This window comes from Tamandua tetradactyla, chromosome 4, assembly GCF_023851605.1.
Source record: "Tamandua tetradactyla isolate mTamTet1 chromosome 4, mTamTet1.pri, whole genome shotgun sequence".
Lineage (NCBI taxonomy): Eukaryota > Metazoa > Chordata > Mammalia > Pilosa > Myrmecophagidae > Tamandua > Tamandua tetradactyla.
In genome coordinates this window covers 175680329-175697995 of record NC_135330.1, presented here as the reverse complement: position 1 = coordinate 175697995, position 17667 = coordinate 175680329, and the positions used below count along the sequence as shown (strand labels likewise).

Here is a 17667-nt window from a genome sequence, read left to right as displayed (position 1 = left end):
TTTCTTGAAAATCCGCTATGAACTTTCTATTATTGTGAAACTTCAATTTATATATATGAAAGAGCACTGTGCTAACACACCTTCTGGCATCCATGTTTGCTAAGAAAGCCAACAATGTATGTCTAGATATTGCTTGTCTTGCAGATAAACAATCTTTAAACAAGTATTTGAAGAGTGAATATGAAATCTCTAAAATCTGAGGAAACTCTTTAAAGAATTTGATAGTCATCATCTTGGGCTCAGGAAGTTCCAAAATTCTGTACATATAATTTTAATAATAGAAATTGAGTGTTAGGAATTAGTGTAACATAAAATGTAATTGAAGACTGACCTTTTTTTTTTAATTTTAGTATCTGAAAAGAATTTCCAAAATTTTCGATAGTGTATGCAAACAGTGACATCCAGTTATTTGCACTATCTATATTGCTTTGACTTCTTTGAATCACTATGTGTTGGTAATATTGCATGAGACCTGATTAAGCTTATATAGTCAAGTAGTCAGTCAAACATTGAATTTAGCTCTTTAGGGTTAAACAACTGGTTGGAGTTTTTGATCATTTGATTCTAGGTCTAGGTATAATTGTGATTTATTTGGGCTAGACATCAATAGAAAATAATGTAAAATTTTGAAATTCCTTTTTTTTTAAAATTTTCTTTTTCATTCAGCTACTTAAATAGCAGCTTGGTGTTATTTCAATAGCAGTATTTAAATTGTGTCAAATAGAGGTTGAAGAATAAGGTCACAACGCCGAGATGTGAAATGTGTCAGATGTAAAACCATCAGGGATTTGGGGAAGATGAAAAGACTAGACTTCTGATGTGACCTGATATAGCTGAGTAACTTACAAAGTCACAAGTCAGTTTCTGACTATAAAAGAGGCATGTGATCAGACTGTTGTGCTCTATGTCTAATGGAGTGTTGCGAGGACTTTGACACAAGCCATTACCCATTATTTACTTATTCAAGGCAGAAACCTACTGGAAAATTGAGCAAAATTATCCATACTTTAACAGCTTTAAGCAGATTGCATTATGATCAAAATTTTTAAAATACGCCCTTCTGATCACATAGGTATGAGTACTATTGAGTTCTCTTACAGTATTTTAATGGTCATGTTTTACAAGATTGTCCCTATCCTCAGAATATGAAGTAATATTTGTGGAGAATTTAATACCAGCTGTGGGCTCTGTGATTGGTCAGTAGCTGTGCTATTTGAAAGGATACTGGTAGACCAGGAAGCAGGTTAAGTTTCACATTATTTTTTTTTCCTCAACAGTTCTACTTATTTCTAAATTTCCAACACTTGTTCTTAATGTGGGCTCCCTGGCCAGAGTTACACAGTAAGAATAAACAAAACTAGAACTTTCTTAAATTTTAGGTTTTTTGAAAGTCTTTTGAAATAAGACACACTACAGCTCTGAAACTCACCTAACAGTTCAGGTGACTTTTTTTTTTTTTTTAAATCAGTGATTAACATTTTATGGGACTGTGCTTTGCCTATTTCTATTGGCACCATTGAAAGTCAATAAAAGGCATGTTTAAAATTGTCTTGTCAGACCTATAGTTGGTCATGGATAATGAAAATGGAATAAATTGGCTACAAAAATTAATATGAAATTATAAGAGGAAATTTAAAAATTTTAAATGAATGCTTTCTAAAATTACTTTTAGCCAAAAGAATTAAACTGATCTACCTGTGAATCTTTTATTCATATTGTGCCGCTTGAAACTATTATGTACCCCAGAAAAGCCATGTTTTAGTCCTGATTCAATCTTGTGGAGGCAGCTGTTTCTCTGAATCCTGATTCAAAATTGTAGGGCAGAAACTTTATATTATCTCCACAGAGATGTGACATATCAATTGTGGGTATGACCTTTTGATTTAGATGTAGATGTAGATGTGGGTCCACCCTTCCAGGCTGGTCTTGATACGTTTGCTGGAGTCCTTTAAAAGAAGAAATGTTTTGGAGAGACTCAGAGCTGACACAGATGCAGATGCGTGGAAAACAATTGCTTCAGAGCTGACAGAGACTTGGACATTTGGAGATGCTTGGAATGCCAACAGAGAGAGCAGATGCCTAGACAGGGACAGAGCCCAACAGATGTCACCACATGCCTTCCCATGAGATGCTAAGCAAGACAGAACCCAGAGTTATGTCCCAGAGGAGCTAGGTGAAGGCCCACAGATGCTCAGAAAGGAAACCATTGGCATCAGAATCTGGAAGCCATGGAACTAGGAACAAGGACCAGGAAATGCCATCCACGTGCCTTCCCAGCTGCTAGAGCGACAGCACTAACCTTTCTTGAGTGAGGGTAACCTCTTGTTTTCCTTAATTTGGACATTTTCATGGCCTTAGAATTATAAACTTATAAAAATTTCCTTTTATAAAAGTGATTCCATTTCCGTTATATTGCATTCCAGCAATTTAGCAACCTAATACATATGTTATATTTATGAATTTAACAGATAACAACAGATTTTGGTAAAGTTTCTCAGATTTTTTGACAACTTGTGAGAAAACTTGATACATATTTTTTTATTTAAAGTGCTTTCAAAGAAGAGTATTACGAAAATAACCAATTTACTACTGAAGAACGGCTTATGATCTAAAAATTCCATCACTGAAATCATGATATTGTCTGTACTTTGCCTAGAACCATCCTATGATTCCAGTTTTCCTGTCATTTGAAAGCCTGGCATACACTGAAAGATAAGACTAATTTTTCATTATGCAGTCTAGTGGCATCAAGATGGGTCTAAGGTTAATCAGAGCAGTCAAACACCCAACTTGAGGAAAACTCCTCTGGAAAACTCTTCACAAGCAGGAGTGCCATTTGAAGTAAGTGAAAAGCTCAAGCACCAATTTAAATACCACCCCATATCTTCTAGTTGAATATAATGATGCCAGAATCATCAAAAAACCTATTAGTTGAATTAAAATGTACTTTACTGATTGCCTATATGTACATTGGAGAATTCTATTTTCAGCCTAGAGATTCTTTGGAAAGAACCTTTCTAAACACATGGTATTCAAAGCTCTGAAAGCTTTTGCTTTAAAAATATTACTGCTTAAAGGGCAGTAAATTCCAAAGGGCCCTTAGGTCTTGTTTAAGTTATATATTCTGGTTCTAAAATTAAAGTCATAACAAAATTCCTGAGACAATTCTACCTAATGAGCCTTCAAATAGTCATTAAAACCATATTGTGATTCCATTATTATCAATTCAATAGATTAAAAATAGACTACTCTCATATTCTATGTATTTTAGTAGGTTGAATGTGAATGAATTGCTAGCAGCACAATGAAATATGACTTATATTTGCAGCAAGGTAAGCTTTTCATATGAAACAGCTTGATAGGTGTTTAATGAATACGGCATTTTATAAAGCCATGACAAAATGTACTACTTGATCCTCTCTGTATGTTAATAGGCTCCAGTTAGTTGTTGTATAGAATCATGTGCATTGACTAGTGAGAATAGGATGTAGATGAAGAAAGAAAAACTACACCAGACAGTCACAGATAACCAAAAAAGGGAGAAGAAAGTAAGAAACACTGCTTTAAAAATGTTGTTGGTAAGGTACTGGCTAAATACATACCTACCACATCGCCGTGTCTTGCCTCCCAATGGTAACTAGAGGCAGGGAACACAACTTGATAAATTAAGGTTTGTTGGCTGACTCCATCATGGTTTTGGTTCTTGATTAGGGCTCGGTACAAAGTGTTGAAATGGTATCAGAAGAGTTGTGCTTTTATTGTATAAATATCTGTGTTGTTTCCTGATAATGAAAGTATTACATGCTGATGATATAACAGATTAAAAGTGGAGAAAGGCAAAAGGAAGAAAATCAAAAGCAGCCATAACTCTGCCACCCAAAGTTATGCCTTGTAGTAATTCATGACATGATATTTTATATAAAATAATTCTTTCAAAAATGCTTTTGCTTTTTGTCCAACAAAAATGTTGCCACTCTAGGACAATAATGGGAGCAGTGAGGAGACTTATATGGAGATACTGTCCTGTTTCTTCACTGTTCCTTCAAAAGTGGCCAGCTACATGGTGAATCCTCTAGAAACTTCAGGGCTAACCCAGATGTGAGAGTTGATGTCTGAAATGCTTATACTTCAGCTCAGATGCTTTTAGTCAATAGTAATAATGCTTGACAAAAAATAGTGTAGCCAAAGGGGGCTTATTTTCCTCATATAAGATAACCAGTGGTCTCAGGTTGAGTAGTTTCAGATCTCTGAGTTGGCTTGTCTCTTATTCTCTTTATAGTCTCAAAATGGCAGTTACTACAAAACATCATGTACTTCTAGAACTTATCTATAGGCAGGAAGAAAGCGGGATGTCGAGGGAGGGGTGGTCTGGGCAAGGGAGAATAAGTTGCTCTCCTCACAGATCTCTCTTATCAGGCAGGAAGATATTCCTAAGATTTAAGATCCCAGAAAATACTTCCTTTTGATCATCATAATGGAATCACGTGCCTGGTTCTAACCCAATCACTGGCTAAGGGAAAAGAATGACCATAATCGACTCAGACCACTTTTGCTTCCAGCCATGGAGATGGTGGGAGGAGGGTCACATCTTCCCAATAAAAGTTGGGTTCTGCATCTAGGCCTCCATAAAGTTTTTCTTAGTAAATTTATTTTTTCCTGAAATTTAAGGCCTTCAGGTGACTCCTATGCCAGATAAGCCCTGAAATCCAGAGGTACCAGTCTCTCCAAGAACATCAACCAGTTTCATTTCTCTACCCCATAAGGTTAACACCCCTTTCCAGGATGAAGAAGTTAAAATGGTCATTGTCCAGAAATCCCTGAAGATCAGGAAAATGATCAAATGAGAGGGAAGAAGTGGAACTGGGAAATTAGTATTTAACGAATAATTTTGACTACTAACTCCATATAGGTATTTCTTTTTAGTTTCTAGAGTGTTAGAATACCTATATGGAAATACTTGAAATTGTTGAACTATAGTCCAGTAGGCTTGATCCTTGATGATGAATATGCTGATTTGAAAGGTGTGTGTAGCCTAGAAAAGCCATGTTTTAATCCTAATCCCATTTTGTAAAGGCAACTGTTTCTTCTAATCCCTATTCAGTACTGTATGTTTGAAACTGTAATTAGATCATCTCCCTGGAGATTTGACTTAGAGAGTCACATCCTGATGTGATCTTGATGTGCTCTTGATCTGATCTTGATGTGATCAAGAGTGGTTGTAAAAATGGATTAGATGGAGATGTGTCTCCACCCATTCAAGTGGGTCTTGATTAGTTTACTGGAATCCTATAAAAGAGGAAACATTTTGGAGAATGTGAGAGGGATTCAGAGAGAGCAGAGAATGTTGCAGCACTATGAAGCAAAGAGTCCATCAGCCAGTGCTTTAGAGATGAAGAAGGAAAGTGCCTCCCAGGGAGCCTCATGAAACAGGAAGCCAGGAAAAAAAGCTAGCAGATGATGCCATATTCACCACGTGCCTTTCCAGATGAGAGAGAAACCCTAACTGTGTTTGACATGTGCCTTTCCACTTGAGAGAGAAACTCTGAACTTCATTGGACTTCTAGAATCAAGGTATCTTTTCCTGGATGCCTTTGATTGGACATTTCTATAGACTTGTTTTAACTGAGACATTTTCTCAGCCTTAGAACTATAAACTAGCAACTATTAAATTCCCTTTTAAAAGCCATTCTGTTTCTGGTATGTTGCATTCTGGCAGCTAGTAAACTAGAATAATGAACAACTACATAGCTTTATTTTTTAAACTTTTTTAATTGTATAGTATAACATATACAAAGAAATAGAAAAGCAATAATTTTCAAAGCACTCTTCAAAAAATGGTTACAGGATAGATCCCAGAGTTTGTCATGGGCTACCATACTATCCTCTCATATTTTTCCTTCTAGCTGCTCCAGAATGTGGGAGACTAGAGGGCTTACATACTTTTTTTAACATCACAATCAAATTTTTTCCCTTCTTTTTTTGTGAACAATAATATATATGTACAAAAAAGCTATAAATTTCTAAGCACAACACCACAGTTAGCTGTAGAACATATTTCAGAGTTTGACATGGGTTACAATTTCACAATTTTAGGTTTTTACTTCTAGCTGCTCTAAAATACTGGAGACTAAAAGAGGTATCAATTTAATGATTCAGCATTCATATTCATTTGTTATGTTCCATCTTCTATGTATAATTCCACCATCACCTTTTTCCATACTGCTCATTGGGGTTGTTTGGGCTATGGCAATTCTATGTTTTTGATATTGGAAGGATCTGTCTCTAATATGGGGTAGGGAGATGGAACTATCTGCTGTTCTGGAGAGGCTGGGCTAAGTTTCAGGACTTATCTGGACCAGGGACCCATCTGGAAATTGTAGGTTTCTGACAAACTTCTCTAGTGCCTGTAACCCTTTTTGAATCTTATAAATTGTCCTAGGTGTTTTTTAGGATTGGCTGGAATGGTCCTGGTTGGGGGTTGGCAGGTTATGATAGGTAGCAAGATCTAACTGAAGCTTGTATAAGAGCAGCCTCCAGAGTAACCTCTCAACTCTATTTGAACTCTCTCTGCTACTGATACTTTAATAATTACACTTATTTTCCCCCTTTTGGTCAGGATGGAATTGCTGATCCCATGGTGCCAGGTCTGGATTCATCCCTGGGAGTCCTCCCCATTGTTGCCAGGGAGACTTTCACTCCTGGATGTCATGTCCCACATATGGAGAAGGGCAGTGATTTCACTTGCAGAATTGGCTTAGAGAGACTGAGGCCACATCTCAGCAACAGCAGAGGTCCTCCAGAAGTAACTCTTAGGCATGTCTATACGTAGTCTAAGCTTCTATGCTACTTACATAAGCTTCACAAGAGTAAGCCTCATGATCGAGGGCATGGCATATTGATTTGGGTGTCCCTAAAGTTTGACACAGTATCAGCAGATTTCCTGATGGTAAGATTTAATACTTCCATAGTCTTTCTTCCTTCCCTCAGGGGACTTTGCCAATACTTTCTTATTGTCTGGTTAATATACTCTAGGATGTTTCCAGGCATTATAATAATCTATACAGGATTAAAGGACCTTTTTCTCATTCTGTGTTCCCTGTGTTTCAGTTGTTCAAATGAGCTATACAGATAGGTTGAATTAGATTATGCACTATAGAAAATTTCAGTTCCAGATCAAATAAACCTTTCTTCCATTGGTCTAAAAGAGTATGTGTGGTTCTAAAATACAGACACTATCTTCCTTACCTCTATGTTCTGAATTATTTTAACCTCAACCTGTTTGGCTTCATTCTTATCTCTAAATATCAGGTTATATATAAAAAAACAGCCTCTGAAAATCCAGAAACAATAATCACCACTCTGGACTTGATGTGTCTGCTCTAAAAGCTTGCAGTCTAAGCCCCTGTTTTCTTACAAGCATTTTCTAAAGGTGATCATACCATTCTTGTTCTTTTGTTTCCAGCTTTTTTGTCTTGCCAAATGTCCCACATGTTCATTCACATCACTGCATGCCTCACAACATTGTTCTTTTTGGTAGCAGCACATCCTTTGTTCATAAGTATACACCATTGTTCGCCAGTCTACTTCTCCATCATTGCATCTTTCAGTCACCTGCATTCATCGGCTGTCATGTAGAGGGCCCAAAGTCCACAGTCCATCAACATTCTCAATTTTAGATAATTTTGTTCCCAAGAGACAGAAAACCAATAAACATACCCTTACCAAATAGAAGATCTAAACCTCCTCTTAACTCTTGTCCCTCAACTCACCCCATTATTTACCTCTGCTGTTGCTGTGGTAATGCTGATGGTTTCCTTTTGAACATAGCTCATAGCATGCAATAGCAGTTTCCCCACACACACTGGACTTAAACACTCTTTATACAAGAATTATATCTTTGAAGTAATTCTTACAAGAACTCATTCATATTTCTAGTGCGAGTCAATGGGATATGTAGGTCTAGATGAGTCTCTTGTAAGCAGCATATAGCTGGATTACGTTTCTTAATCCATTCTGCCAATCTGTATCTTTTAGTAGGTAAGTTTAGTCCATTAATATTCAAAGTTATTAGTGAAGAATGTGTTTCTTGATTCCACCATCTTATCTTTTTTATTTTTTGTCAGATCTATATATTCTTTTCCCTCTTTCTCTTTGTGTTCTTTAAATTACTCTTCAATTTTGTGCCCTCCTCCAGATCTCCATTTCCTGTCTTCTTTTTTTCAACTGGTAGAACTCCTTTTAGTATTTCTTGTAGGACCGGTCTCTTGTTGACATATTCTTTCAGGACATCTTTGTCTGTGAAAGCTTTAATCTCTCCCTCAATTTTAAAGGACAGTTTGGCTGGGTACAGAATTCTTGAATAGAAGTCTTTCTCTTTCAGGATCTTGAGTAGATCATAACACTGCCTTCTTACCTACAGGGTGCTAGTTGAGTAGTCTGAACTCAGTCTTATTTGATTTCCCTTGAATGTGATAGATCGTTTTTCTCTTGCTGCTTTCAGGATTTTCTGCTTCTCTTCAACATTTGACAGACTGATCAGTATGTGCCTTAGAGATGGCCTATTTGGGTTTATTTTGTTTGGAGTTCTTTGGGTTTCTGTGACTTGTATATTTATGTCCTTTACGAGGGTTGAGAAGTTTTCCCCCATTATATCCTCAACACTCTTCCTAGCCCTTTCCTCCTCTTTTCTCTTTCTGGAACACCAATAATTCTTATATTTGTGCAATTTGTTTTGTCTGTCATTTCCCTGAGTTCCCATTAAATTTTTTCCATCTTTTTTGCCATTTGCTGTTTTGAGTCTTTGAAGTCAATTATCGTGTCCTCTATATCACTTATTCTTTCTTCTGTCTCTTCAAATCTGGTGTTGTGTGCCTCTAGTATGTCTTTTATTTGGTCAACAGAGTCTTTAATCTCTGTGATTTCCACTATTTTTCTATTTATTTTTTCAAATTCCTATTTGTGCTCTTCTATTGTTTTCTTGATCTCCTTTATGTCATTTGCTATCCCATTTATTTTATTAAGTAGAGTTGTATGAACATCTTTGATTAGTTGTTCCAACGTCTGTGCCTCTTCTGGTGTTTTAGTTTGGTCATTAGGCAGGGCTATATCTGTCTGCATTATGATATGCTTAGTGATCTTCTGCTGTCTTCATAGCATGTAGATATCTTGATTGATTTACTTTGGGAGTTGATTTCTTTCAGTAGTTTAAGGCCTTGTGTTTGTGGGATGGTTGTACAGCAGGGACCAGGGTACGGGGTGGAGACTCAGAATGGTGATTTGATTCAGGGCAGGTATGGGCACAGGTTGGAGATGTTACACTGGTGCTTGTGAACATGGGTGCCCAGTGGTCAGGAAGGATGTAGCTGTGTGGGTGCACCAGACTGGGGGATGTATCCCTGGTGTGCACTGGTCTAAGGCAGGGGGCCCTTTATGTGCATGTGTAGAGCTGTGGCAGCAGGTCTGCATTGCACCTCCATGGATTGGGGGCAGATATGACCCGACTGTGCAGGTTGGCACTTTCTCAGAGCTGGGAAATGAGGCTGAGGGCTGTGCACATGCACGGGTCTAAGATGGCTCTAACATGCAGTTCCCAGAGCTGAATGAATGATGAGCTCATGCACATGCGTGGGCCTGGAAGTTCTTTCAACAGATGTGCTGAGCTCAGGGAGGGAGAGATGTGGCTGTGGACACTATGGGGGAGGTGGGGGTGTGGGGGAATAGCCTGGGTACGGAGGTTAGTGCCCACAGCCTTTATGCGCTGATAACAGCCTGCAGGGACAAGGGAGGGGGAAGTAGTGCTTGGGAGAGGTGCAGGAGAGGTAGGCTGGACTGCACTTGGGGTGGGGCTGGGTGCAGGTACTCACACTGGGGGCTGGTGAGGTGGGGGCACCTGGAGCACAGGGAATGGGAGCGGGTGAGTGGGTTCAGATGCATGGGGTGTGGGGTGAGTCACCGGTCACGGGGCTGCACTGATGGGGGTAGCATGCCCAAGGAACGCGTCCTGGCTTACTTCCTAGTCCTGTGTACCTGTCAGTGCACTTCTGCGGGCTCTGCGCCTCCACGCCAGGCTCCAGCTTTCTGCCTCTCCGTTCCTCAGGCTCTGCAAACAGGGCTGCTGCATGTGGTACAGAAGGTTCTCCCAGGTCAGCCACACTCCCGAATTGCTGCCTCAGTTGCCCTCCTGTCCCTTCTCTAACTTTTCTGTGGAGCAGGGCTAATCTCAAACTGCTCTAGTCAGCCATCTTCCCGGAAGTCCAACTACGTAACTTTTATTGTGTGACCTTGTGATTGTAAAAACTTTGTGACTGGCACTCCATTTATCTATAGTATGGGTAGATGAGTAATAAAGACAAAAAAAAATAGTAGGGGAGATAAGGGTATGGGATGTCTTGGTTTTTCTTTTGGAGTAATGAAAACTTTCTAAAATTGATTGTGGTGATGAATGCACAACTATATGATGATAATGTGAGCCATTAATTGTATGCTTTGCATGGATTGTATGGTGTGTGAAAATATCCCAATAAAATTGCTTTGAAAGATTAAAATAAAAAGTATTGTTCTGCAAACTGAGGAAGAAGATGGGAAGCTGGTAGAAAACTATTAATAGTATTTGTCCCAGCTCACCATTTCAGCTCAGCAAATGGCCATTAACATCATGTCCTGATTCCTGTCTCTGTCACTTTACATAACCACAAGGCTCACATTTCAGTTTTAAAGTTTCTAATTTGTTTCCTTTAGCAAATTAGAAAGAACTTCTGAAACTTAAAACAATAAAAATAACTGGTGATTTTTTTCATGGCTCTACAATTCATGCTGTTTAATTTACTATAAAAATGAAAAAGAATGAATAAATGACCTAATGAAAGGATTTAAAATCTGTGTGGATTTAATGAAATAAATTGTAAGATTAATTGATATGGGAAATTTATAGGTTGAAAAGTAGAATATAAGCAAACATAAGAATAAGATAACATAAAATACATATCAGACTCCTATATGCTTGTTTGGCACATATCCTAAATTTCTTATAGCAAAACTCTCTGCACTGATTTCTATAAAGTTTTAAGATACACAGTACAAAAATTTTAATAGTAGTTTAACATTAAGATATGTAAGATTTCTTTATTTGTCACTGAAACCACACTATATACAATGAACCTCATCCTTGTTATTGGTAATAACTGACATTATAAGTCTCTTTATTAAGACATTTCTTAATAATTAGAGTTACTACATCATCAAAATGGGCCATTTTGAAAGTGAAACAACAGGTATAAATTTGGTCTTGTCCTTAGGAAACATTTCCATATGTATAGGAGGGTGCTGTGACTTTAAAGGAAATGTCTCTAGTCAGTTCTTAAAATGACCACAATGTAATTTCAGTCCTTTGTTATTCTCTTTAAATCCCCTAGCTCTCATCTGCCTTGTCATTTTTGGCAAATAATCTAATCTCCTTCTTGGCTAGCTGCTCTCTTCAAACCTCCTTGTGTCTTTCTCATCTGTCACAATGTGAGTTGACTTGTGTCCTCCTTCAATAACTATCATCTCCTTAAAGAAGTTTGAGTATGAGGGGAAGGACAGAGTGCTCTATATTTGTCATCTTCCTTTCTTCACCTCCCTTTGACTGCTCTCTCTCCTGATTCACAGCATTTGTCTTTCACTCTCCACAAAATATGAGCAAAGCTCAAATATGGTTGCACAAGAGCCATTTTCTAACCCTTGTCTTATATGACCCTTCTAAGTCACTCAGTATTCTTGGTTGATCCCACCTTCTTAAAATTGACCCCTCTTTTATCTTCTGGGACACCACAACCTCTGGTTTCCTTCTTTCTTCTCTGATCATTTCCTTTTTTTTTTTTCCCCTCCCTTAGATTTTCTTCAGCATCTCCCTTATGTGTGCTTTACAAAGCAGTAAAGTGCAGTGTCTCCTGATGGTTAAGAGCACACATTCTTTTTACTTTCTGTTGAGTAGGTCTAAGATGGCAGCTTAGTGAGGTGTGGGATTTAGTTCATCCTCCAGAGCAGCTAGTAAATAGCCAGAAACAGTACACAGCAACTGCTAGGGCCAGATCAGTGGTCACACAGTGTATACCAGTCTGAACAAGCTGTACCAACTGTGATCCCATCCAGAACCATGTCTCAGCCTCTAACAGCCCCAGGCAAGGGCCGAATTAAGCCTGTCTGAGAGCTTGTCTTCCCCAGGAGTTGGGTGGGGCCCAGCTCGGGTGGAATCCCTCCCTCAAGGAATTTAGACCCTAGGGTCTGGAAATCTGAAGCCCCACCAGCCTACAACCTCTCCTCTGTCTCAACAATGTCCCCAGCAGGGAGAATCTGCTGTAGTAAAAGGCACCATATTACTTTATGCTAGAGGGACCTGTAGGCAGACAAGTCCTATATACTGGGCAGGATAAGAAAAACACAGAGTCTAGAGGCTTCATAGGAAAGTTTTCCGACTTGCTGGGTCTCACCCTTAGGGAAAACTGACTCATGTGACTCTTTCCTCCTGAGAGGAGGCCAGTTTGGTCTGGGAAAATCTGGCTGGGGTCTATAATACTTAAGTAGACCCTCCTAAGAGGTATTATGTATTTAAGATACTAAAAGAAAACCTGCCAAACACCGAATTCTATATCCAACAAAATTGTCCTTCAAAAGTGAGGGGGAAATTAAAACATTTTCAGGCAAAAAAAACAACAACAACAACAACAAAAAACTTAGAGAATTTGTGACCAAGAGACTGGCTCTGCAAGAAATACTGAAGAGAGCACTAGAGATAGATAAGAAAAGACAGCAGAGAAAGTGTGGAGAAGAGTGTAGAAATAAAGACTATCAGTAAAGATAAAAAGAAGAAAAATAATATATGACATATAAAATCCAAAAGGCAAAATGGTAGAGGAAAGTACTGCCCTTACAGTAATAACACTAAATGATAATGGGTTAAACTCCCCAATCAAAAGATGCAGACTGGCAAAATGGCTTAAATAAAAGAACCCATCTATATGCTGTCTACAGGAGATGGATTTTAGACCCAAGGATACACACAGGTTGAAAGTGAAAGGTTGGGAAAAGATATTTTATGCAAACAACAATCAGAAAAGAGCAGGAGTAGCTATACTAATATCCAACAAATTAGACTCAAATGTAAAACAATTAAAATAGACAAAGAAGGACACTGTGTATTAATAAAAGGAACAATTCAACAAGAAGACATAACAGTCATAAATATTTATGCACTGGGCCAGAGTGCTCCAAAATACATGCAGCAAACACTGAAAAGAGAAATAGACACATCTAACATAATAGTTGGAGACTCCAATTCCTGCCCTCATGAATGGATAGAACATCTAAACAGAGGCTCAATAAGGAAACAGAGAATTTGAAAAAAATAAATAAATGAACTAGATTTAATAGACATTTATAGAACATTACACCCTGTAACAGCAGGATACTCCTTTTTCTTGAGTGCTCATGAATCATTCTCAAGGCTAGACCATATGCTGGGTCACAAACAAGTCTCAAATTTAAAATGATTGAAGTATACAAAACGCTTTCTCAGATCATAAAGGAATGAAGTTGGAAATCAATAATAGAGGGCCAGAAGATTCACAAATATATGGAGGCTCAACAACACACTCTTAAACAACCAGTGGGTTAAGGAAGAAATTACAAGAGAAATCAGTAAATATCTTGAGGCAAATGAAAATAAAAAAAAACAATATATCAAAATTTATGGGATGCAGCAAAGGCAGTGCTAAGAGGGAAACTTACTGCCCTAAATGCCTATATCAAAAAAGAAGAAAGAACAAAAATCGAGCCATTAACTGTTCACTTGGAAGAACTAGAGAAAGAACAGCAAACTAACCCCAAAGCAAGCAAAAGGAAAGAAATAATGAAGATTAGTACAGAAATAAATGCAAGTGAGAACATGAAAACAATTGAGATAATCAACAAAACCAGAAGCTGGTTCTATCAGAAAATCAATAAGCTTGATGGACCCTTAGCAAGGTTGACAAAAAGAAGAGAGAGGATGCAAATAAAATCAGAAATGAAAGAGGAGGCAACCACTGACCCTGCAAAAATAAAGGAGGTAATAAGAGGATACTATGAACAACTTTATGCTAGTAAACTAGACAATGAAGATAAAATGAACTGCTTTTTTTTTTTTTTTTAACATGGGCAGGCACCGGGAATCGAACCTGGGTCCTCGGGCTTGGCAGGCAAGCATTCTTTGGACTACTTCTTATAAAGACATGATCAACCAACATTGACTTGAGAAATAGATGACCTTAGCAAACCAATCACAAGTAAAGAAACTGAATTAGTCATTAAGAAGTGCCCCCAAAAGAAAAGTCCAGGACCAGATGGCTTCACATCTGAATTGTACCAAACATTCAAGAAAGAATTAGTACCAATCCTGTTCAAACTCTTTGAAAAAATTGAAGAGGAGGGAAGGCTATCTAACTCAGTTTTTTGAAACCAACATCACCCTCATGCCAAAGCCAGACTAAGATACTACAAGAAAAGACAGATCAATCTCTCTAGTGAATATAGATGCAAAAATTCTCAACAAAATTTTTGCAAATTGAATCCAGCAGTACATTAAAAGAATTATACACCATAACCAAGTAGGATTCATCCCAGGTATGTAAGGATGGTTCAACATAAGAAAATCAATTAATGTACTATACCATATCAACAAATCAAAGCAGAAAAACTATATGATCATCTCAATTGATGCAGAAAAGGCATTTGACAAAATTCAACATCCTTTCTTGCTGAAAATACTTCAAAGGATAGGACTAGAAGGAAATTTCCTCAACTTGATAAAGGGAATATAAGAAAAACCCACAGCTAACATCATCCTAAATGGAGAAAAACTGAAAACTTTCCCTCTGAGACCAAGAATGAGACAAGGATGTCCACTGTTACCATTGTTATTCAACATTGTGTTGGAAGTTCTAGCCAGAGCAATTAGACAAGAAAAAGAAATACAGGCATCAAAATTGGAAAGGAAGAAGTAAAACTCTCACAGTTTGCAGATGATATGATACTATATGTCAAAACCCCCCAAAAATCCACAGCAAAACTACTAGAGCTAATAAATGAGTACAGCAAAATGGAAGGTTACAAGATCAACACTCAAGAATCTGTAGTGTTTCTATACACTAGTAATAAGTAATCTGAGGAAATCAAGAAAAAAATCCATTTACAATCAAAACTAAAAGTATAAAACATTTAGGAATACATTTAACTAAGGATACAGATGACCTATAAAAAGAAAACTACAAGAAATTGCTAAAAGAAATCACAGAGGACCCAAATAAATGGAAGGGTACACCATATTCATGGATTGGAAGACTAAATATAGTTAAGATGACAATTCTACCTAAATTGATTTATAGATTCAATGTAATACTAATTAAAAACCCCTATTAAAATTAAATTAAAAATTTCTATTTTGCAGAAATAGAAAAACTAATAACCAAATTTATCTGGAAGGGCAGGGTACCCCAAATAGCTAAAAATATCCTGAGAAAGAAAATGAAGTTAGAGGTCTCACACTACCTGACTTTGAGGCATATTACAAAACTACAGTGGTCAAAACAGCATGGTACTAGCATAAAAATAGGTATACTGACCAATGGAATAGAATAGAGTGTTTATATATAGACCCTCTCATCTATGGACAATTGATCTTTTTTTTTTTTTTTAATTTTTATTTATTTATTTTTACATGGGCAGGCACCAGGAATCGAACCCAGGCCTCTGGCATGTCAGGCAAGAACTCTGCCACTGAGCCACCGTGGCCTACCTGACAATTGATCTTTGATAAGGCAGTTAAGCCAACACACCTGGGACAGAGCAGTCTCTTCAATGAACGGTGCTTAGAGAACTGGATATCTACATTCAGAAAATGAAAGAGGATCCATATCTCACACCCTGTATAAAAATTAACTCAAAATGGATCAAAGACCTAAACATTAGATCTAAGACTATAAAACTTTTAGAAGAAAAATGTAGGGAAATATCTTATAAATCTTATAATTGGAGGCAGTTTCCTAGTTCTTACATCCAAAGCATGAGCACTGAAGAAAGAGATAAATGGGAACTCCTCAAAATGAAACATGAGAGGATGTGGAGAAAGAGGTACACATATCTACTGTTGGTGGGAATGTCAAAAGGTAACTGCTGTGGAAGGCAGTTCGGTGGTTCCTCAGGAAGCTAAGTATAGAACTGCCATATAATCTGGTAATACCATTGCTAGGTATCTATTCAGAGGGCAGGAGGGCAAGGACAAAAATGGATATTTGCACACCAATGTTTAGAGCAACATTATTTACAATTGCCAAGAGATGGAAACAGCCCAAATATCCATAAACAGATGAGTGGCTAAACAAGCTGTGGTATATACATACGATGGAATATTATGCAGTTATAAGACAGAATAAAGTTGTGAAGTATGTAACAACAAGAATGGACCTTAAGAACATTATGCTGAGTGAGATTAGACAGAAACAAAAAGACAAGTACTGTATGGTCTCATTGATATGAGCTGACATTACTGAATGTACTTGGAGAATTTCAGTTAAGAACAGAGACCATCAGGAGATAGAAATAGGGTAGATTTTGGGTAATTGGAGCTGAAGGGATACAGATTGTGCAACAGTACTGACGGTAAAAATTCAGAAGTGGATAGCATGATACTACCTAATTGTAGCACAATGTTAGTACGCTCAATGAAGCTGAATGTGAGAATGTTAGAGGGAGGAGGGCTGGGGACACAAAACCAGAAGGAAAGACAGACAATTAATATGAACAGTGAATTAAAAAAAAAATTTGCAAAGTCCCCTTGGGAGAATGGTGAGAAAGGGGAAAATTTACCTTCCCCATTTGGAGAATTCTTATATTCTTGCAAGCAATGGGGACAACCAAATCAAAAGGCCGGGCCCTCAATCTTAGGGTTTGCTCATATGAAACTTATTCCTGCAAAGGACAGACTAAGTCTACTTAAAATTAGGCCTAAGGGTCACCCCCAGAGAACCAGTTTTGTTGCTCAGATGTGGCCAATCTCTCTTTCAGCCAATATGGAAGGCAAACACACTGCCCTTCCCCTCTCTACGTGGGACATGACTCCCAGGGGTATAAACCTCCCTGGCAACATGGGACAGAAATCCTAGAATGAGCTGGGACTCAGCAAGGGACTGAGAAAACCTTCTAGACCAAAAGGGGGAAGAGAGAAATGAGCCAAAATAAAGTGTCAGCAGCTAAGAGTTTTAAGAGTTGAGAGATTATCTTGGAGGTTATTCTTACACATTGTATAGATATCCCCTTTTTAGCTTAATGTGTATTAGAAAGACTAGAGGGAAGTGCCTGAAACCATAGAGCTGTGTTCCAGTAGCCATGTATTTTGAAGATGAATGTATAATGATGCAGCTTTTGCAATGTGACTATGTGAGTATGAAAATCTTGTGTCTAGTGCTCCTTTTATCTACAATATTGACAGATGAGTAAAAAAATATGGATTAAAAATAAATAATAGGGGGAGCAAATGTTAAAATAAATTGAATAGATTGAAATACTAGTGAACAATGAAAGGGAGTGGTAAGGGGTATAGAAAAAAATAGGAGGAATAAAGGTTAAAATATATTGAGTAGATAGGGATACTAGCCC

General features: G+C 37.7%; 1 protein-coding gene across 28 annotated transcripts in view; it reads left to right on the top strand.

Annotated features, from left to right (window-relative positions):
- LOC143681536 (uncharacterized) overlaps window positions 1-17667 on the top strand; it is a 499706-nt gene that overhangs the window by 224654 nt on the left and 257385 nt on the right. For 10 of the 28 annotated variants that reach the window (XR_013174710.1, XR_013174711.1, XR_013174703.1 and 7 more), the window contains one exon: window positions 2657-2841. The exons of the other annotated variants lie outside the window; for them this stretch is intronic. The gene's annotated coding sequence lies outside the window, so the exon portion shown is untranslated. The remainder of the gene's footprint in view (window positions 1-2656; window positions 2842-17667) is intronic. 28 annotated transcript variants of the gene reach the window in all.